Genomic DNA, 23,415 nt, shown 5'->3' on the forward strand with positions numbered 1-23,415 from the left:
CCTCTCCGGTGTCTATATAAACCGGAGGGCTTTAGTCCATAGGACATAACCTCCATTACAACAATCATACCATAGGCTAGCTTCTAGGGTTTAGCCTCCTTGATCTCGTGGTAGATCCACTCTTGTAATACACATCATCAATATTAATCAAGCAGGACGTAGGGTTTTACCTCCATCAAGAGGGCCCGAACCTGGGTAAAACAACGTGTCCCTTGTCTCCTGTTACCATCCGCCTAGACGCACAGTTCGGGACCCCCTACCCGAGATCCGCCGGTTTTGACACCGACACATATCCTTAGTCCTTTTCAGGTACTTTAGGATATTCTTGACCGCTGTCCGGTGTTCCATGCCGGGATTACTTTGGTACCTTCCTACCAAACTTACGGCATGGTTTACATCAGGTCTGGTACACAGCATGGCATACATAATAGACCCTATGGCTGAGGCATAGGGGATGACACTCATCTTTTCTCTATCTTCTGTCGTGGTCGGGCTTTGAGCCGAGCTCAATTTCACACCATGCGATGTAGGCAAGAACCCCTTGTTGGATTGATCCATATTGAACTTCTTCAATATCTTATCTAGATATGTGCTTTGTGAAAGACCTATGAGGCGTCTTGATCTATCTCTGTAGATCTTGATGCCTAATATGTAAGCAGCTTCTCCAAGGTCTTCATTGAAAAACACTTATTCAAGTAGGCCTTTATGCTTTCCAACAGTTCTATATCATTTCCCATCAATAGTATGTCATCCACATATAATATGAGAAATGCTACAGAGCTCCCACTCACTTTCTTGTAAACGCAGGCTTCTCCATAAGTCTGCATAAACCCAAACGCTTTGATCATTTCATCAAAGCGAATGTTCCAACTCCGAGATGCTTGCACCAGCCCATAGATGGAGCGCTGGAGCATGCATACCTTGTTTGCATTCTTAGGATCGACAAAACCTTTCGGCTGCATCATATACAATTCTTCCTTAAGAAAGCCGTTAAGGAATGCCGTTTTGACATCCATTTGCCATATCTCATAATCATAGAATGCGGCAATTGCTAACATGATTCGGACGGACTTCAGCTTCGCTACGGGTGAGAAGGTCTCATCATAGTCAACCCCTTGAACTTGTTGATAACCCTTAGCGATAAGTCGAGCTTTATAGATGGTAACATTACCGTCTGCGTCCGTCTTCTTCTTAAAGATCCATTTATTTTCTATCGCTCGCCGATCATCGGGCAAGTCTGTCAAAGTCCATACTTTGTTTTCACACATGGATCCTATCTCGGATTGCATGGCCTCAAGCCATTTGTTGGAATCTGGGCCCGCCATCGCTTCTTCATAGTTCGAAGGTTCACCGTTGTCTAACAACATGATTTCCAGGACAGGGTTGCCATACCATTCTGGTGTGGAACGTGTCCTTGTGGACCTATGAAGTTCAGTAGCAACTTGATCCGTAGTACCTTTATCATCATCATTAACTTCCTCTCTATCCGGTGCAGGCACCACAGAAACATTTTCCTGAGCTGCGCTACTTTCCTGTTCAAGAGGCAGTACTTCATCAAGTTCTACTTTCCTCCCACTTACTTCTCTCGAGAGAAACTCTTTCTCCAGAAAGGACCCGTTCTTGGCAACAAAGATCTTGCCTTCGGATCTGAGGTAGAAGGTATACCCAATGGTTTCCTTAGGGTATCCTATGAAGACGCATTTTTCCGACTCGGGTTCGAGCTTTTCAGGTTGAAGTTTCTTGACATAAGCATCGCATCCCCAAACTTTAAGAAACGACAACTTAGTTTCTTCCCAAATGATAATTCATACGGTGTCGTCTCAACGGATTTAGATGGTGCCCTATTTAAAGTGAATGTAACCATCTCTAGAGCGTATCCCCAAAATGATAGCGGTAAATCGGTGAGTGACATCATAGATCGCACCATATCCAATAGAGTGTGATTACGACGTTCGAACACACTGTTACGCTGAGGTGTTCCAGGCGGCGTGAGTTGTGAAACAATTCCACATTTCCTTAAGTGCGTACCAAATTTGTGACTTAAATATTCTCCCCCGTGATCTGATTGTAAGAACTTTATTTTCCGGTCACGTTGATTCTCTACCTCATTCTAAAATTCCTTGAACTTTTCAAAGGTCTCAGACTTGTGTTTCATCAAGTAGACATACCGATATCTACTTAAGTCATCAGTGAGAGTGAGAACATAATGATAGCCTCCGCGAGCCTCAATGCTCATTGGACCGCACACATCAGTATGTATGATTTCCAACAAGTTGGTTGCTCGCTCCATTGTTTCGGAGAATGGAGTCTTGGTCATTTTGCCCATGAGGCATGGTTCGCATGTGTCAAATGATTCGTAATCAAGAGACTCCAAAAGTACATCAGCATGGAGCTTCTTCATGCGTTTGACACCAATGTGACCAAGGCGGCAGTGCCACTAGTATGTGGGACTATCGTTATCAACCTTACATCTTTTGGTATTCACACTATGAATATGTGTAACATCACGTTCGAGATTCATTAAGAATAAACCATTGACCAGCGGGGCATGACCATAAAACATATCTGTCCTATAAATAGAACAACCATTATTCTCGGATTTGAATGAGTAGCCATCTCGTATTAAATGAGATCCAGATACAATGTTCATGCTCAAAGCTGGCACTAAATAACAATTATTGAGGTTTAAAACTAATCCCGTAGGTAAATGTAGAGGTAGCGTGCCGACGGCGATCACATCGAGCTTGGAACCATTCCCGACGCGCATCGTCCCCTCGTCCTTCGCCACTCTCCGCTTATTCCGCAGCTCCTGTTTTGAGTTACAAATATGAGCAACCGCACTGGTATCAAATACCCAGGAGCTACTACGAGTACTGGTAAGGTACACATCAATTACATGTATATCACATATACCTTTGGTGTTGCCGGCCTTCTTGTCCGCTAAGTACTTGGGGCAGTTCCGCTTCTAGTGTCCGCTTCCCTTGCAATAAAAGCACTCAGTCTCAGGTTTAGGTCCATGCTTTGGTTTCTTCCTGGCAACTGGCTTACCGGGCGCGGCAACTCCCTTGCCGTCCTTCTTGAAGTTCTTCTTACCCTTGCCTTTCTTGAAACTAGTGGTTTTATTGACCATCAACACTTGATGTTCCTTTTTGATCTCCACCTCCGTTGATTCAGCGTTGAAAATACCTCAGGAATGGTTTTCACCATCCCCTGCATATTGTAGTTCATCACAATGCTCTTGTAGCTAGGTGGGAGCGACTAGAGGATTCTGTCAATGACCGCGTCATCCGGGAGATTAACTCCTAGCTGAGACAAGCGGTTGTGCAACCCAGACATTTTGAGTATGTGCTCGCTGACAGAACCATTCTCCTCCATCTTACAACTGTAGAACTTCTTGGAGACTTCATATCTCTCGACCCGGGCATGAGCTTGGAAAACCATTTTCAGCTCTTGGAACATCTCATATGCTCTGTGCTGCTCAAAACGCTTTTGGAGCCCCGGTTCTAAGTTGTAAAGCATGCCACACTGAACCAGGGAGTAATCATCACTACGCGACTGCCAGGCGTTCATAACGTCTTGAGTTCCTGGGAAAACGGGTGCTTCACCTAGCGATGCATCTAGGACATATGCTTTCTTGGCAGCTATGAGGATGATCCTCAAGTTCCGGACCCAATCCGTATAGTTGCTACCATCGTCTTTCAGCTTGGTTTTCTCTAGGAACGCGTTGAAGTTGAGGGCAACATTAGCGTGGGCCATTTGATCTACAAGACATATTGCAAAGATTTTAGACTAAGTTCATGACAATTAAGTTCATCTAATCAAATTATTTAATGAACTCCCACTCAGATAGACATCCCTCTAGTCATCTAAGTGATACATGATCCGAGTCAACTAGGTCGTGTCTGATCATCACGTGAGACGGACTAGTCATCATCGGTGAACATCTTCATGTTGATCGTATCTTCTATACGACTCATGTTCGACCTTTCGGTCTCTTGTGTTCTGAGGCCATGTCTGTACATGCCAGGCTCGTCAAGTCAACCTAAGTGTTTTGCATGTGTAAATCTGGCTTACACCCGTTGTATGTGAACGTTAGAATCTATCACACCCGATCATCACGTGGTGCTTCGAGACAACGAACTTTCGCAACGGCACACAGTTAGGGGGAACACTTTCTTGAAATTATTATGAGGGGTCATCTTATTTATGCTACCGTCGTTCTAAGCAAATAAGATGTAAAACATGATAAAAATCACATGCAATCAAATAGTGACATGATATGGCCAATATCATTTTGCTCCTTTTGATCTCCATCTTCAGGGCGCCATGATCATCATCGTCACCGGCATGACACCATGATCTCCATCATCATGATCTCCATCATCGTGTCTTCATGAAGTTTTCACGCCAATGATTGCTTCTACTAGTATGGCTAACGGTTTAGCAATAAAGTAAAGTAATTACATGGCGTTATTCAATGACACGCAGGTCATACAATAAATTAAGACAACTCCTATGGCTCCTGCCGATTGTCATACTCATCGACATGCAAGTCATGATTTCCATTACAAGAACATGATCAATCTCATACATCACATATATATCATTCATCACATCCTTTTGGCCATATCACATCACACGGCATATGCTGCAAAAACAAGTTAGACGTCCTCTAATTGTTGTTGCAAGTTTTTTATGTGGCTGCCATAGGTTTCTAGCAAGAACGTTTCTTACCTACGCCAAAACCACAATGTGATATGCCAATTGCTATTTACCGTTCATAAGGACCCTTTTCATCGAATCCGATCCGACTAAAGTGGGAGAGACTGACACTCGCTAGTCACCTTATGCAACTAGTGCATGTCAGTTGGTGGAACCTGTCTCACGTAAGTGCACGTGTAAGGTTGGTCCGGGCCGCTTCATCCCACGATGCCGCCGAAACAAGATAAGACTAGTAGTGGCAAGTAAATTGACAAAATCGACGCCCAGAACAAACTTGTGTTCTACTCGTGCATAGAAACTACTCATAGACCTAGCTCATGATGCCACTGTTGGGGATCGTTGCAGAAATTAAAAAATTTCTACGCATCACCAAGATCAATCTATGGAGTAACTAGCAACAAGAGATAGGGGAGTGCATCTTCATACCCTTGAAGATCGCAAGTCGGAAGCGTTGCAAGAACGTGAATGAAGGAGTCGTACTCGAAAGCGATTCAGATCGCGGTGGATTCCGATCTAAGCGCCGAACAACGGCACCTCCGCGTTCAACACACGTGCAGCCCGGTGACGTCTCCTGCACCTTGATCCAGCAAGGAGGAGGGAGAGGTTGAGGAAGAGGGCTCCACTAGCAGCACGACGTATGGTGGTGATGGAGCGGCAGTTCTCCGGCAGGGCTTCGCCAAGCTCTTACGGAGGAGAGGTGTTGGGGAGGGGAGTGGCTGCACCTTGGATGTGGTGTTGCATCCCTCCCCTCGCCCTCTATTTATAGGGAGAAGGGGGCCGGCCCCCTCTAGATGAGATCTAGAGGGGGTGCGGCGGCCAAGGGGAGGGGGCTTGCCCCCCAAGCAAGGGGGGCGCCCCCTTTAGGGTTCCCCCCCCCCCCAACCCTAGGGGCATGGGCCCAAGGGGGGATGGCGCCCAGCCCTCCAAGGGGCTGGTTCCCTTACCTCTAAATCCCATGAGGCCCTCCGAGACAGGTGGCTCCTCCCGGTGGACCCCCGGAACCCCTCCGGTGGCCCTGGTACAATACCGATATGCCCCCGAACATTTCCGGTGACTGTATGACAACTTCCCATATATAAATCTTCACCTCTGGACCATTCCGGAACTCCTCGTGACGTCCGGGATCTCATCCATGACTCCAAACAACATTCAGTAATCACATACATATCTTCCTTATAACCCTAGCGTCATCGAACCTTAAGTGTGTAGACCCTACGGGTTCGGGAATCATGCAGACATGACCGAGACAGCTCTTCAGCCAATAACCAACAGCGGGATCTGGATACCCATGTTGGCTCCCACATGTTCCACGATGATCTCATCGGATGAACCACGATGTCGAGGATTCAAGCAACCCCGTATACAATTCCCTTTGTCAATCGGTACATTACTTGCCCGAGATTCGATCGTTGGTATCCCAATACCTCGTTCAATCTCGTTACCGGAAAGTCACTATACTCGTTCCGTAATGCATGATCCCATGACTAACTACATAGTCACATTGAGCTCATTATGATGATGCATTACCGAGTGGGCCCAGAGATACCTCTCCGTCATACGGAGTGACAAATCCCAGTCTTGATTTGTGCCAACCCAACAGGCACTTTCGGAGATACCTGTAGTGCACCTTTATAGCCACCCAGTTACGGTGTGACGTTTGTTACACCCAAAGTATTCCTACGGTATCCGGGAGTTGCACGATCTCATGGTCTAGGGAAATGATACTTGACATTAGAAAAGCTCTAGCAAGCGAACTACACGATCTTGTGCTATGCTTAGGATTGGGTCTTGTCCATCACATCATTCTCCTAATGATGTGATCCCATTATCAATGACATCCAATGTCCATAGTCAGGAAACCATGACCATCTGTTGATCAACGAGCTACTCAACTAGAGGCTCACTAGGGACATGGTGTGGTCTATGTATTCACACATGTATTACAGTTTCCGATCAATACAATTATAGCATGAACAATAGACAATTATCATGAACAAGGAAATATAATAATAACCATTTTATTATTGTCTCTAGGGCATATTTCCAACAAATAATGGGTGCATGATACCGGCGAAAGTTGTGCGGTATAATAGAGGCTAGCAAAGTGGAAGGGTGAGTGTGCGTATATCCATGGACTCACATTAGTAATAAAGAAGTCATATACTTATTGCAAAAGTCTACTTGCCCTTGAAGCAAAGTACTACTACGCATGCTCCAAGGGGAAGGGTTGGTAGGAGTTAACCATTGCGCGATCCCGACCTCCACTCATAAGGAAGACAATTAAAAGAGCACCTCATGCAACAAATTTGTCACACAACTTTTACCATACGTGCATGCTACGGGACTTGCCAACTTCAACACAAGTATTTCTAAATTTCATAATTACCCACTAGCATGACTCTAACATTACCACCTCTATATCTCAAAACAATTATTAAGCATCAAATTGATCCTAGTGTTTTATGCACTTTCTATGATAGTTTTTATTATACCCAACTTGGATGTTCATCATTCTAGGACCAAATTTATAACCATAGCAAATACCATGCTGTTCTAAAAGACTCTCAAAATAATATAAGTGAAGCATGAGAGATCAAAAATTTCTTCAAAATTAAGCCACCGCCGTGCTCTAAAAAATATAAGTGAAGCACTAGAGCAAAAACTATCTAGCTCAAAAGATATAAGTGACGCACATAGCGTATTCTAATAAATTCTAATCAAGTGGGCTTCTCCCAAAAGGTGTGTATAGCAAGGATGATTGTGGAAAACTAAAAATCAAAGACTAATATCATACAAGATGCTCCAAGCAAAACGCATATCATGTGGTGAATAAAAATATAGCTCCAAGTAAAGTTACCGATAAACGAAGACGAAAGAGGGGATGCCTTCCGGGGGCATCCCCAAGCTTAGGATTTTGGCTATTATTGAATATCTTGGGGTGCCATGGGCATCCCCAAGCTTAGGCTTTTGCCACTCCTTATTCCATAGTCCATCAAATCTTTACCCAAAACTTGAAAACTTCACAACACAAAACTCAACAGGAAATCTCATAAGCTCCGTTAGTGAAAGAAAGAAAAACCACCACATAAGGTACTGTAATTAACTCATTATTTATTTATATTTGTGTTAAAACTACTGTATTTCAAGTTCTCTATGGTTCATACCCTAACATGCTAGCCATAGATGCATCAAAATAAGCAAACAACACACGAAAGGCAGAATCTGTCAAAAACAGAACAATGTGTAGCAATCTGTAACTCTCGAATACTTATGGAACTCTAAAACTCATAACAAAATAGGAAGTCCTGGGCAATTTGTCTATTGATCTACAGAAAAAAGATTCAACGCAAAAGCACGTTCCTGTGAATTACTAAAATTATTTTCGTGCGTGCAAAGTTTCTGTTTTTCAGCAGAATCAAATTAACTATCACCTTAGGTTATCCTATAGGTTCTACTTGGCACAAACACTAATTAAAACATGAAAACACATCTAAAGAGAAGGTAGATGCAAAATTTATTACCAAATAGAAACAAAAACAAAAACACAAATAAAATTGGGTTGCCTCCCAACTAGCGCTATCGTTTAACGCCCCTAGCTAGGCATAAAAGCGAGGGTAGATCTAAGTAGTGCCATCTTTGGCATTTATCTTTTTAATGGAGTTATGCTCAAGTCCGGGAGGCTCCTTGCGTTTCTCTTCATGCTTGGAGATCTTTGATCTAAGGCATCCAACCGCTTATTGCAAAGTGTAATCAAATTACTCATGCGGTTGATATTCCCACCAATATTCTTAAGTGGTTCAACAAATTTTTGCAATTCACATAATTTCTCTAGAATTTGGGTTCCTTCATAAGAAACAGGTGATCCTTTTTGTAGGGGAAGTACTCCTACTATCCCCTCTATAATTTCATAAGTGGAACTAGGATCAACTTCAATAAAACCCCCTTTTGCGGCAAAATCAAGGAGTTGTTTATGGGGTAAGGTTAACCCAACATAAAAATTGCGAAGCAAAATCTTGAAATCTCCTTCTATAGCGCAACTACGATAAGATTCTAACATCCTAAACCAAGCATCTCTTAAATTTTCTCCTTGTCTTTGTTTGAAGTGGAGAACTTCAAAGTCGGGAGACGAAGGGATAAAGACCGAGCTAGCCATAGCGATGAGCAAACAAAAGGCAAGCAAAAGAGAGAGGAGATTGGGAAAGAGAGGGCGAATAAAACGGCAAGGGTGAAGTGGGGGAGAGGAAAACGAGAGTCAAATGGCAAATAATGTAAATGCGAGGAAGATGAGTTTGTGATGGGTACTTGGTATGTCTTGACTTGAGCGAAGACCTCCCCGGCAACGGTGCCAGAAATCCTTCCTGCTACGTATTGAGCTTGCGTTGGTTTCCTTGAAGAGGAAAGGGTGATGCAGCAATAGTAGCGTAAGTATTTCCCTCAGTTTTTGAGAACCAAGGTATCAATCCAGTAGGAGGCTCCTCAAAAGCCCCACGCACCTACACAAACAAACAAGAACTCGCAACCAACGCAATAAAGGGGTTGTCAATCCCTTCAAGGCCACTTGCAAAAGTGAGATCTGATAGAGATAATATGATAAGATAAATATATTTTTGGTATTTTATAATATAAATTGGAAAAGTAAAGATGCAAATAAAAGTAGATTGAAAGCTTATATGATAAAATATAGACCCAGGGCCATAGGTTTCACTAGTGGCTTCTCTCAAGATAGCATAAGTATTACGGTGGGTGAACAAATTACTGTCGAGCAATTGATAGAAAAGCGAATAATTATGAGATTATCTAGGCATGATCATGTATATAGGCATCACGTCCGTGACAATAGACCGACTCCTGCCTGCATCTACTACTATTACTCCACACATCAACCGCTATCCAGCATGCATCTAGAGTATTAAGTTCATAAAGAACATAGTAACACATTAAGAAAAATGACATGATGTAGAGGGATAAAATCATGCAATATGATATAAACCCCATCTTTTTATCCTCGATGGCAACAATACAATACGTGCCTTGCTGCCCCTGCTGTCACTGGGAAAGGACACCGCAAGATTGAACCCAAAGCTAAGCACTTCTCCCATTGCAAGAAAGATCAATCTAGTAGGCCAAACCAAACTGATAATTCAAAGAGACTTGCAAAGATAACTTAATCACACATAAAAGAATTCAGAGGAGATTCAAATATTTCTCATAGATAAACTTGATCATAAACTCACAATTCATCGGATCTCGACAAACACACCGCAAAAAGAGTTACATCGAATAGATCTCCAAGAAGATCAAGGAGAACATGGTATTGAGATCCAAAGAGAGAGAAGAAGCCATCTAGCTAATAACTATGGACCCGAAGATCTGTGGTAAACTACTCACAACTCATCGGAGAGGCTATGGTGTTGATGTAGAAGCCCTCTATGGTTCATTCCCCCTCCGGCGAAGCGCCGGCGAAGGCTCCAAGATGGGATCTCGCGGATACAGAAGGTTATGGTGGTGGAAATAGTTTTTAGTGGTCGCCTCTGATGTTCTCGGGGTACGTTGGTATATATATGAGGAAGCAGTAGGTCGGTGGACGCCCGAGGGGCCCACGAGATAGGGGGCGCGCCTAGTAGGGGGGCGCGCCCTCCACCCTGTGGCCTCCTCGATTGCTTCTTGAGTTGCACTCCAAGTCCTGTGGATCATGTTTGTTCCAAAAAGATCGCCCCCAAAGGTTTCATTCCGTTTGGACTCCATTTGATATTCATTTTCTGTGAAGCACTAAAATAGGCAAAAAACAGCTATACGGGCTGGGCCTCCAGTTAGTAGGTTAGTCCCAAAAATGATATAAAAGTGTAAAGTAAAGCCCATAAACATCCAAAACGGGTAATATAATAGCATGGAACAGTCAAAAATTATAGATACGTTGGAGACGTATCAAGGTCATGCAGCATCTTCTTGAAAATTTGCACATCTGCCACATTAAGCTTATGCATATGCTTCTTGAAATGCGCCTTCTCATAATCAATCTTGTTTTTGATCTCGACGATTTTCTGAGCCAAGGCTAACTCATTAGAAATGGCTCCATGAAACATGACGCTGATTCCCGCTAGCAGCTGTAGGCTGTCAATGCTGATGCTCTGGTCGTCAAACCACTCATCTATGAAATTGTTCAATATATCAACATCAAAGAGGGGCAGATCACTGAAGATCTCCACCTCTTGCTTGCTCTTGATCAGCATCTCTAGAGCTTCATCACCAAGATCTTCATCACTTGACCGATCAATGGTGTCTTCCTCATTGCGCAGAATAGCAGCAGGTGTGAGGGGTTGCCCAAAAACCTTCTTGGGCAATTGCTTCTTGGTCCTCTTGGACACACTAGACAAATCTTCAGATTGCACACTGGATTCAGGAGGTGCAGTTTTCAGAGGCTTCTTGGTCGAAGCTTTCGGAGCAGCAGGAGCAGAAAGCTTTGAACCTTTAGCCTTTTTCTTCTACTTCGGTGGTGATGGAACATCATCAGAGTCTGCTTCTTTAGCAGATTGCTCCACTGCATCTCTCTGGGCAGCAATATGGGACAGAAGCCCATCGAAGTTGGCAAAGGGGCCAATCCTGTTCTCATTGGCTTCAGGAGTACCATCTGACCTTGGAGCAGAGGGGGCAGGGTTGAAGTTGAGGCCAAATTCCTTCTGGTTCTTAACAGCGGAATCCTTTGCGAACTAAAAGTTGCGCTTGAAGAGATTGTCTTCACGACACCATAAGAGAGATGATGGGTTAGCATTCTCAGGCTGAGGTCCTCGGACCATGCAAGGATAGAACTCCTAATCAATAGCTTCAGTCTTAGTCTTCGGTACCACATTTCGGTACAGACAATCACCCCATGGACGCTTGATAGCATTCTTTTCAGCATATTCAGGTCTTACAAACTTGTACTTGAACCACTGCTCTGCATAATATCTTCGCATCCATTGTATTCGATTATTGCGTTGTGTGAAGCTTTCTTTAGGGTCAGACTTGTAGAGTTCATATAGATCTGCAGGCAAGTCTAGTGATGTGTTGCCACGGTGTTGCCTGCCTCCTTTCCATGCAGACTTCTCAGAAGCCATTATATTCAGACAGATAGGCTTCAGAACAGTGAAAGGCTTCCGTCTACTTGTTAAGCAAGAACTGGCTTCAGGAGATTCAATGTGACGCTGTAAGAGTTCTGCAATGAATGCAGACTATGAGAACCAAGGGATCTCCCACTGACATGTACCTATGACAGCATTAGAGATGCGAGGGAAGGGGAAGAGGTCATATGCATTCTCAGAAGATTTTGAAGATAAATCAGTTTAGAAGACATTGACCTCACAGTGCGAAGACATTCACTTATTGAAGGAAGTTGGCTCCAGATTTGTACGAATCCATGAATAGGTACAAGTGAGGAATCTAACTAGTTTTGATGCATAAGTGAACATACTTTGCAATACATGAGATTCAGAAAGAGATAGATCCAGATTTGGAAGTGAATAAACCACTTTTGGTTGAAGTGCATGGATTTGACAGATCGAAAAGACTGTAAAAAAAGGAGATTTAATTACCACAGACAAACTACTAGACGAGGTAGAAGGGAGGCCAAGCAGTCCAATCTCCCGCGCCCTAACTTGGCGGCGGAAGACACCTACGGTGGTGGCGGAGAGGACGAGGTCCGCGGCCGGCATGAGGATGGCGTCGAAGAAGTCGCGACAGCTAAGCGCTTCGTCTCCGGCATCGACGCGAACTAGCGGTGGCACTAGGGTTTGAGCGAGATGGCGAGGTGGAAGAAGAGATATTGACCACAAGGAGCGAGTATTTATAGGAAGAAGGAGGGCGGTGCAATGCAATTATGCAGGTGCCCCTGCGGTTCACATCTGAAGGACACATGGTGTGCATGCAACTTATCAGGAGTTGATCTATGTTCCCATGCACGCCTGGATTGTCGGGTGGTCGTTACAGCTTCTCCAATTTTCAGGCAAAGGATAAGACATTAAAAGCAGTTTTAAAAGTGTGTCTATGTATCTTGTGCTGACAAGGCCACAGAGAAGATATTCGACAAGTGTCAATAGAATGCATATGTCAGTGTTCTGGGAACGGGGGTCCCCAGACTTGCCTGCCTGCGGCCTGCGGCGTGGCTCAAGTGGGGGCCCAGTGCAGCCCAGCTTCATCAGCTCAAGCTCAAGACCCTCGTGAGGGGCCAAGCCTCATGGGGCAGACGACAGGAAGCTTCCTCAGGAGCAGCCTCCTTAGGCAGGCTCGTGAGGAGGCGGAGAGATCAAGGCAGGGTACCTCGCGAGGAGCCCGTGATGCAAGCCATGATGATCGAGACCAGGCAGGTGCCAGGCGGGCGCCGGCCTGCGCAGTGTCCTTGTTTCCCCTTTGGTGCAAAGGGGGCAAGCACAGGCCAAGGCATCAGGCAAAGGTTACCGTTTCGGTGCAACAAGACCAAGACCAGCAGAACGGCAGGATGGAGGTCATCATGGAGCCCAGGATGGCGTCATCGTCAGAGCCTTTGGCAGCCGAAGACCAACTTTAGTCAGGATAAGTGTACTAGATGTTCCCCTTCAAAATGGCCAATTGTTGGCGCCCTTCCCGCTCATTATTTGGGAAGAGGCCCAGGGCCTCGCTCTATAAATAGGACTAGCCACCACAATCCAGAGGGGGGGACGGATCATCTAGAGACATCTAGAGAACAGATCAGCCAAAGAGAAAGAGAAGCGACCGAACTCACCCTAGCAGTTCGTCGCACCAGCTCAAGAACAGCCCCTCGCGAGGCTGTTCACCCTTTGTATTGTTCATCATCAGCCCCTGAGGCAATCCACCATACCACACACTGGAGTAGGGTATTACACCACAATGGTGGCCTGAACCAGTATAGATCTCGTGTCCCCTGTGTGTTCATCTTTATTGCTTAGATCCTTGTGAGACTGCGAGACGTGAGCTGGTAGGGGAAAGATCTTCGTGCGCACCCCAGTGTTCGAACCTCAAGGGTCTGCCGGAACCCGAAATCCGACATTTGGCACGCCAGGTAGGGGTGCGCCAGAATCTTTCTTCTGTTGGTCGCGTCTGATCTTCCGTCGTGTCCATGGTTGACGCTCGCCGAGCTCGCGCCGAGCGTCGGGCTGCTCTCGCCACCCGCGTCACCCAGACGGCGCCCGTCGCCGGTCGCCCTCGTCGTTCCCCGTCGCCTGCCGCCAACGCCGCCACCGGCCCGGCGGGGACCGAGCAGCAGGCCTTGTCCCTGCATCCTTCGGTGCAGCGGGAAGGCCGCACCGCCACCCCGTCGCTGACCCCAGCCGGTTCAACGTCCCGTGCCCGTCGCACCCCCACGAACGCTGTGCTGCGCTGCTCCTGGCGCGTGAGCTCCTGCACTACCGTCCCGTCGACGACCTCTACGAGGACTGGCTCGCCCGCATCACCGAGCTCGTCAGCGCCGCAGGAGGCTCCCCTGCATCGTCCCTCTCGCTGCCTCGTCCTCCATCGTGCGCAGGAGGCGAGGATCAGGAGGTGCCTCCACCGCCTCCTCCCCAAGAAGGCGCCCTGGCCCCAAGGCGCGCGGTCCCAGGACGAGACCCTCCGCGTCTGGCGCCTGCACGACAAGAAAGGAGCTGCCAAGAGATCCCTCGTCCCCAAGAAGGTGCTCGCGTGCTCCAAGAACCGGAGCGCCATGACCGCATCCCTGCACCGCCATGTCAAGACCCCGTGCTGCTCCAGGCAGCGGTGCGCGGGAATCTCCAAGAGCAAGCCCCACATCAGTAGAGAGCTCCAGTGGTCACCGCAGCCTTTCGTGCTTTCACCGCCGAGCTGCATAGCATCGCATGGCCCGGCAAGTTCAAGCCGGACCTGCCTCCTCGCTATGATAGAACTGCCGACCCCGCGGAGTTCCTCCAGCTCTACGAGCTGGGCATCGAAGCCGCCAACGGGGACGAAAAGGTCATGGCGAATTGGTTTCCCATGGCTCTCAAGGACGGTGCCCACACCTGGCTCCTGGCATGATCTCTTCCTGGGACGAGATGCGCACCCGCTTAATTGCCAACTTCCAAGGTACTTGCGACCGGCTCCCGGCCATGAGTGACCTGCGCCGCATCAAGCAGCAGCCAGGAGAGACCCTACAGAAGTACATCCAGCGCTTCAACAATGCCCGCCTCAAGATCCCCAGGGTGACTGAGGAGGCCATCATCTCAGCCTTCCCCGACGGCATGCGTGACATCAAGATGAAAGAGGAGCTAGCAATCCATGAAGACCTGTGCACATCACTGGAGCTATTCAACTTGGCGACCAAGTGCGCCAGGGCTGAGGAAGGGCGCCTCTCCCTCCTCGAGCTTCCGGCTGCCGACCCAGAAGAGAAGAAGCCCAAGGTCAAGGACGTGAAGCGCAAGGGGGCTGCTGTGCTCACAGCAGAGCCAGACACCAAGCGAGGCAGGGATCAGCCAGAGTCATCCAAGGGCAGCCGGTACTGCGTGTACCACGACCTCCACACCCACAACACCAATGAATGTCAAGAGCTCAGGGCTGTGCGAGATGGGCGCATCGGCCGACGTCCCGACCGCAACGACCGGGGCTATGGCCGAGGAGGAGGAAGAGGTGGAGGACGATGGGAAGACAGTGGCCCTCGCCAAGGGTGGCGTGACCGACCTCGCGAGGGAGGTTGGAGGGATCAGCCTCGTGAGGACCGCCCTCAAGGCAACGCAGGCCTCCCTCCTCTGCCACCGCCGCCAAGAAGGAAAGAAGACCATCACCAGGACGAGGGGGCTGGGGGCTTCCAAGAGCCACACGCAATCGCTTGCATCCTGGGCGGCGCTCAGGCCCCAGCCTCTCAGCGCATCTTCAAGCAGTTTGCTCACTAGGTGAATGCAGTCCTCCCCAAGCTTGAGGCCACCCGCCCTCTCAGGTGGTCAGCGTGCGTTGTCACGTTCAGCTCAGCGGATCAGCTCAAGTGTGAAGCAACGGCTGGAGTCCTCCCGATGCTTTGCTCCCCAGTCATCAGCAATGTGCAAGTCACTAGGACCCTCATCGATGGCGGAGCCGGACTCAACGACCTATCCGTCGAGACGTTCAACAATCTCCAAGTGCCATATGATCAGCTTCTGCCAACCAAGCTGAAAGTGCAACTATCCCTAGGTGGTTTTGGTAATTCATAACAACATATAGCTCATTGAGCTAATGCTATTCCAAGACTATTATTTCAGGAAATCTCAATGAATGGCATGGCATGGATGATGAAAGTGGATCCCTCAAAATACTAAGGACAAAGTATTGGCTCAAGCTCAAAAGCTCAAGACTCTTCATTTTATATTTTCGTGATCCAAGATCACATTGAGTCTATAGGAAAAGCCAATACTATCAAGGAGGGATGAGGTGTTGCTTAATGAGCCTCTTGCTTCATGTGCTTAGTGATATGCTCCAAAACCCTCAACTACTTTCCCACATCCACAAATGACCTAAACCCAAAGCCAAAATCGGTCACACCGATTCTTCCTATCAGGCGCCACCGATTCCAAAAGTCATAGCCACTTCCACAAACCCTAAGCAAATCGGTCTTACCGATAGGGATCTCGGTCTCACCGAGATGGGATTGTAATCTCTCTGTTTCCCTTTGTAACGTTTCGGTCTAACCGAAGTGAGCGATCGGTCCCACCGAGATTGCAATGTAAACTCTCTATTTCCTTTTTGTAACATTTCGGTCTCACCGAAAAGAGCAAATCGGTCCCACCGAGTTTACCTGACCAACTCTCTGGAAAGCTTATTACCAAATCGGTCTCACCGAGTTTGTGTAATCGGTCTTACCAAGATTACGTTATGCCCTAACCCTAACCGAATCGGTCTCACCGAGATGCATGTCAGTCCCACCAAAAATCACTAACGGTCACTAGGTTTACTAAATTGGTCCGACCGAGTCTATTGAATCGGTCCCACCGAGTTTGGTAAATTGTGTGTAACAGTTAGATTTTGTCTGGAGGCTATATATACCCCTCCACCTCCTCTTCATTCGTGGAGAGAGCCATCAGAACAAACCTACACTTCCAATTACCATTTCTGAGAGAGAACCACCTACTCATGTGTTGAGGCCAAGATATTCCATTCCTACCATATGAATCTTGATCTCTAGCCTTCCCCAAGTTGCTTTCCACTCAAATCTTCTTTCCACCAGATCCAAAACCTATGAGAGAGAGTTGAGTGTTGGGGAGACTATCATTTGAAGCACAAGAGCAAGGAGTTCATCATCAACGCACCATTTGTTACTTCTTGGAGAGTGGTGTCTCCTAGATTGGCTAGGTGTACCTTGGGAGCCTCCGACAAGATTGTGGAGTTGAACCAAGGAGTTTGTAAGGGCAAGGAGATCGCCTACTTCGTGAAGATCTACCGCTAGTGAGGCAAGTCCTTCGTGGGCGACGGCCATGGTGGGATAGACAAGGTTGCTTCTTCGTGGACCCTTCGTGGGTGGAGTGTTGGGTTTCGTAGTAATTTCAAAAAATTTCCTACGCACACACAAGATCATGTGATGCATAGCAATGAGGGGAGAGTATTGTCTACGTACCCAACACAGACCGACTGCGGAAGCGATGACACGACATAGAGGAAGTAGTCGTACGTCTTCTCGATCCAACCGATCAAGTACCGAAACTACGGCACCTCCGAGTTCGAGCACACGTTCAGCTCGATGACGATCCCCGGACTCCGATCCAGCAAAGTGTTGGGGAAGAGTTTCGTCAGCACGACGGCGTGGTGACGATCTTGATGAACTACAGCAGCAGGGCTTCGCCTAAACTCCGCTACAGTATTATCGAGGAATATGGTGGCAGGGGGCACCGCACACGGCTAAGGAATTGATCACGTGGATCAAATTGTGTCAACTTGTGTGTTTAGAGGTGCCCCTGCCTCCGTATATAAAGGAGGAGAGGAGGGGAGGCTGGCCGGCCAAGGGGGGGAGGCGCAGGAGAGTCCTACTCCCTCTGGGAGTAGGATTCCCCCTCCAATCCTAGTCCAACTAGGATTCCTCGGAGGGGAAAAGAGGAGGAGGGGGACGGCCACCTCTCCTAGTCCTAATAGGACTAGGGGAAGGGGGGCGCGCAGCCCATCTAGGGCAGCCCCTTCTCTTTTCCACTAAGGCCCACTATGGCCCAAATAGCTCCCGGGGGGTTCCGGTAACCCTCTCGGTAACCCGGTAAAATCCCGATTTCACCCGGAACACTTCCGATATCCAAATATAGGCTTCCAATATATCAATCTTTACGTCTCGACCATTTCGAGACTCCTCGTCATGTCCGTGATCACATCCGGGACTCCGAACAACCTTCGGTACATCAAAATGCATAAACTCATAATATAACTGTCATCGTAACCTTAAGCGTGTGGACCCTACGGGTTCGAGAACAATGTAGACATGACCGAGACACGTCTCCGGTCAATAACCAATAGCGGGACCTGGATGCCCATATTGGCTCCTACATATTCTACGAAGATCTTTATCGGTCAGACCGCATAACAACATATGTTGTTCCCTTTGTCATCGGTATGTTACTTGCCTGAGATTCGATCGTCGGTATCCAATACCTAGTTCAATCTCATTACCGGCAAGTCCCTTTACTCGTTCCGTAATACATCATCTCACAACTAACATATTAGTTGTAATGCTTGCAAGGCTTATGTGATGTGTATTACCGAGAGGGCCCAGAGATACCTCTCCGACAATCGGAGTGACAAATCCTAATCTCGAAATACGCCAACCCAACATCGACCATTGGAGACACCTATAGTACTCCTTTATAGTCACCCATTTACGTTGTGACGTTTGGTAGTACCCAAAGTGTTCCTCCGGTAAACGGGAGTTGCATAATCTCTTAGTCATAGGAACATGTATAAGTCATGAAGAAAGCAATAGCAACATACTAAACGATCGGGTGCTAAGCTAATGGAATGGGTCATGTCAATCAGATCATTCTGCTAATGATGTGACCTCGTTAATCAAATAACAACTCATTGTTCATGGTTAGGAAACATAACCATCTTTGATTAACGAGCTAGTCAAGTAGAGGCATACTAGTGACACTTTGTTTGTCTATGTATTCACACATGTATTATGTTTCCGGTAAATACAATTCTAGCATGAATAATAAACATTTATCATGATTATAAGGAAATAAATAATAACTTTATTATTGCCTCTAGGGCATATTTCCTTCAGTCTCCCACTTGCACTAGAGTCAATAATCTAGATTACACTGTAATGATTCTAACACCCATGGAGCCTTGGTGCTGATCATGTTTTGCTCGTGGAAGAGGCTTAGTCAACGGGTCTGCAACATTCAGATCCGTATGTATCTTGCAAATCTCTATGTCTCCCACCTGGACTAGATCCCGGATGGAGTTGAAGCGTCTCTTGATGTGTTTGGTCCTTTTGTGAAATCTGGATTCCTTTGCCAAGGCAATTGCACCAGTATTGTCACAAAAGATTTTCATTGGACCCGATGCACTAGGTATGATACCTAGATCAGATATGAACTCCTTCATCCAGACTCCTTCATTTGCTGCTTCCGAAGCAGCTATGTATTCCGCTTCACATGTAGATCCCGCTACGACGCTTTGTTTAGAACTGCACCAACTGACAGTTCCACCGTTTAATGTAAACACGTATCCGGTTTGCAATTTAGAATCGTCCGGATCAGTGTCAAAGCTTGCATCAACGTAACCTTTTACGATGAGCTCTTTGTCACCTCCATTTACGAGAAACATATCCTTAGTCCTTTTCAGGTATTTCAGGACGTTCTTGACCGCTGTCCAGTGATCCACTCCTGGATTACTTTGGTACCTCCCTGCTAAACTTATAGCAAGGCACACATCAGGTCTGGTACACAGCATTGCATACATGATAGAGCCTATGGCTGATGCATAGGGAACATCTTTCATATTCTCTCTATCTTCTGCAGTGGTCGGGCATTGAGTCTTACTCAATTTCACACCTTGTAATACAGGCAAGAATCCTTTCTTTGCTTGATCCATTTTGAATTTCTTCAAAATCTTGTCAAGGTATGTGCTTTGTGAAAGTCCAATTAAGCGTCTTGATCTATCTCTATAGATCTTAATGCCTAATATGTAAGCAGCTTCACCGAGGTCTTTCATTGAAAAACTTTTATTCAAGTATCCCTTTATGCTATCCAGAAATTCTATATCATTTCCAATCAGTAATATGTCATCCACATATAATATCAGAAATGCTACAGAGCTCCCACTCACTTTCTTGTAAATACAGGCTTCTCCGAAAGTCTGTATAAAACCAAATGCTTTGATCACACTATCAAAACGTTTATTCCAACTCCGAGAGGCTTGCACCAGTCCATAAATGGATCGCTGGAGTTTGCACACTTTGTTAGCTCCCTTTGGATTGACAAAACCTTCTGGTTGCATCATATACAACTCTTCTTCCAGAAATCCATTCAGGAATGCAGTTTTGACATCCATTTGCCAAATTTCATAATCATAAAATGCGGCAATTGCTAACATGATTCGGACGGACTTAAGCATCGCTACGGGTGGGAAGGTCTCATCATAGTCAATCCCTTGAACTTGCCGAAAACCTTTTGCGACAAGTCGAGCTTTGTAGACAGTAACATTACCATCAGCGTCAGTCTTCTTCTTAAAGATCCATTTATTCTCAATTGCTTGCCGATCATCGGGCAAGTCAACCAAAGTCCATACTTTGTTCTCATACATGGATCCCATCTCAGATTTCATGGCTTCAAGCCACTTTGCGGAATCTGGGCTCACCATCGCTTCTTCATAGTTCGTAGGTTCATCATGATCTAGTAGCATGACCTCCAGAACAGGATTACCGTACCACTCTGGTGCGGATCTTACTCTGGTTGATCTACGAGGTTCAGAAGTATCTTGATCTGAAGTTTCATGATCATTATCATTGGCTTCCTCACTAACTGGTGTAGGTGTCACTGAAACAGTTTTCTGTGATGAACTACTTTCCAGTAAGGGAGCAGGTACAGTTACCTTGTCAAGTTCTACTTTCCTCCCACTCACTTCTTTCGAGAGAAACTCCTTCTCTAGAAATGATCCATTCTTAGCAACGAATGTCTTGCCTTCGGATCTGTGATAGAAGGTGTACCCAACAGTTTCCTTTGGGTATCCTATGAAGACACATTTCTCCGATTTGGGTTCGAGCTTATCAGGTTGAAGCTTTTTCACATAAGCATCGCAGCCCCAAACTTTAAGAAACGACAACTTTGGTTTCTTGCCAAACCACAGTTCATAAGGCGTCGTCTTAACGGATTTTGATGGTGCCCTATTTAACGTGAATGCGGCCGTCTCTAAAGCATATCCCCAAAAAGATAGCGGTAAATCAGTAAGAGACATCATAGATCGCACCATATCTAGTAAAGTACGATTACGACGTTCGGACACACCATTACGCTGTGGTGTTCCGGGTGGCGTGAGTTGCGAAACTATTCCACAGTTTTTCAAATGTACACCAAACTCGTAACTCAAATATTCTCCTCCACGATCAGATCGTAGAAACTTTATTTTCTTGTTACGATGATTTTCAACTTCACTCTGGAATTCTTTGAACTTTTCAAATGTTTCAGACTTATGTTTCATTAAGTAGATATACCCATATCTGCTTAAATCATCTGTGAAGGTGAGAAAATAACGATATCCGCCACGAGCCTCAATATTCATCGGGCCACATACATCGGTATGTATGATTTCCAACAAATCTGTTGCTCTCTCCATAGAACCGGAGAACGGTGTTTTAGTCATCTTGCCCATGAGGCACGGTTCGCAAGTACCAAGTGATTCATAATCAAGTGGTTCCAAAAGTCCATCAGCATGGAGTTTCTTCATGCGCTTTATACCGATATGACCTAAACGACAGTGCCACAAATAAGTTGCACTTTCATTATCAACTCTGCATCTTTTGGCTTCAATATTATGAATATGTGTATTACTACTATCGAGATTCAATAAGAATAGACCACTCTTCAAGGGTGCATGACCATAAAAGATATTACTCATATAAATAGAACAACCATTATTCTCTGATTTAAATGAATAACCGTCTCGCATTAAACAAGATCCAGATATAATGTTCATGCTCAATGCTGGCACCAAATAACAATTATTTAGGTCTAATACTAATCCCGAAGGTAGATGTAGAGGTAGCGTGCCGACTGCGATCACATCGACTTTGGAACTGTTTCCCACGCGCATCGTCACCTCGTCCTTTGCCAGTGCCCGCTTATTCCGTAGTCCCTGTTTCGAGTTGCAAATATTAGCAACAGAACCAGTATCAAATACCCAGGTGCTACTGTGAGCTCTAGTAAGGTACACATCAATAACATGTATATCACATATACCTTTGTTCACCTTGCCATCCTTCTTATCCGCCAAATACTTGGGGCAGTTCCGCTTCCAGTGACCAGTCTGCTTGCAGTAGAAGCACTCAGTTTCAGGCTTAGGTCCAGACTTGGGTTTCTTCTCTTGAGCAGCAACTTGCTTGCCGTTCTTCTTGAAGTTCCCCTTTTTCTTCCCTTTGCCCTTTTTCTTGAAACTAGTGGTCTTGTTAACCATCAACACTTGATGCTCCTTCTTGATTTCTACCTCCGCAGCTTTCAGCATTGCGAAGAGCTCGGGAATAGTCTTGTTCATCCCTTGCATATTATAGTTCATCACGAAGCTCTTGTAGCTTGGTGGCAGTGATTGGAGAATTCTGTCAATGACGCAATCATCCGAAAGATTAACTCCCAATTGAATCAAGTGATTATTATACCCAGACATTTTGAGTATATGCTCACTGACAGAACTGTTCTCCTCCATCTTGCAGCTATAGAACTTATTGGAGACTTCATATCTCTCAATTCGGGCATTTGCTTGAAAACTTCAACTCCTGGAACATCTCATATGCTCCATGACGTTCAAAACGTCGTTGAAGTCCCGATTCTAAGCCGTAAAGCATGGCACACTGAACTATCGAGTAGTCATCAGCTTTGCTCTGCCAGACGTTCATAACATCTGGTGTTGCTCCAGCAGCAGGCTTGGCACCCAGCGGTGCTTCCAGGACGTAATTTTTCTGTGCAGCAATGAGGATAATCCTCAAGTTACGGACCCAGTCCGTGTAATTGCTACCATCATCTTTCAACTTTGCTTTCTCAAGGAACGCATTAAAATTCAACGGAACAACAGCACGAGCCATCTATCTACAATCAACATAAACAAGCAAGATACTATCAGGTACTAAGTTCATGATAAATTTAAGTTCAATTAATCATATTATTTAAGAACTCCCACTTAGATAGACATTCCTCTAATCCTCTAAGTGATTACGTGATCCAAATCAACTAAACCATGACCGATCATCACGTGAGATGGAGTAGTTTTCAATGGTGAACATCGTTATGTTGATCATATCTACTATATGATTCACGCTCGACCTTTCGGTCTCCGTGTTCCGAGGCCATATCTGCATATGCTAGGCTCGTCAAGTTTAACCTGAGTATTCTGCGTGTGCAAAACTGGCTTGCACCCGTTGTAGATGGACGTAGAGCTTATCACACCCGATCATCACGTGGTGTCTGGGCACGACGAACTTTGGCAACGGTGCATACTCAGGGAGAACACTTCTTGATAATTTAGTGAGAGATCATCTTATAATGCTACCGTCAATCAAAGCAAGATAAGATGCAT

This window comes from Triticum aestivum, chromosome 2B (assembly GCF_018294505.1).
Source record: "Triticum aestivum cultivar Chinese Spring chromosome 2B, IWGSC CS RefSeq v2.1, whole genome shotgun sequence".
Classification (NCBI taxonomy): Eukaryota; Viridiplantae; Streptophyta; class Magnoliopsida; order Poales; family Poaceae; genus Triticum; species Triticum aestivum.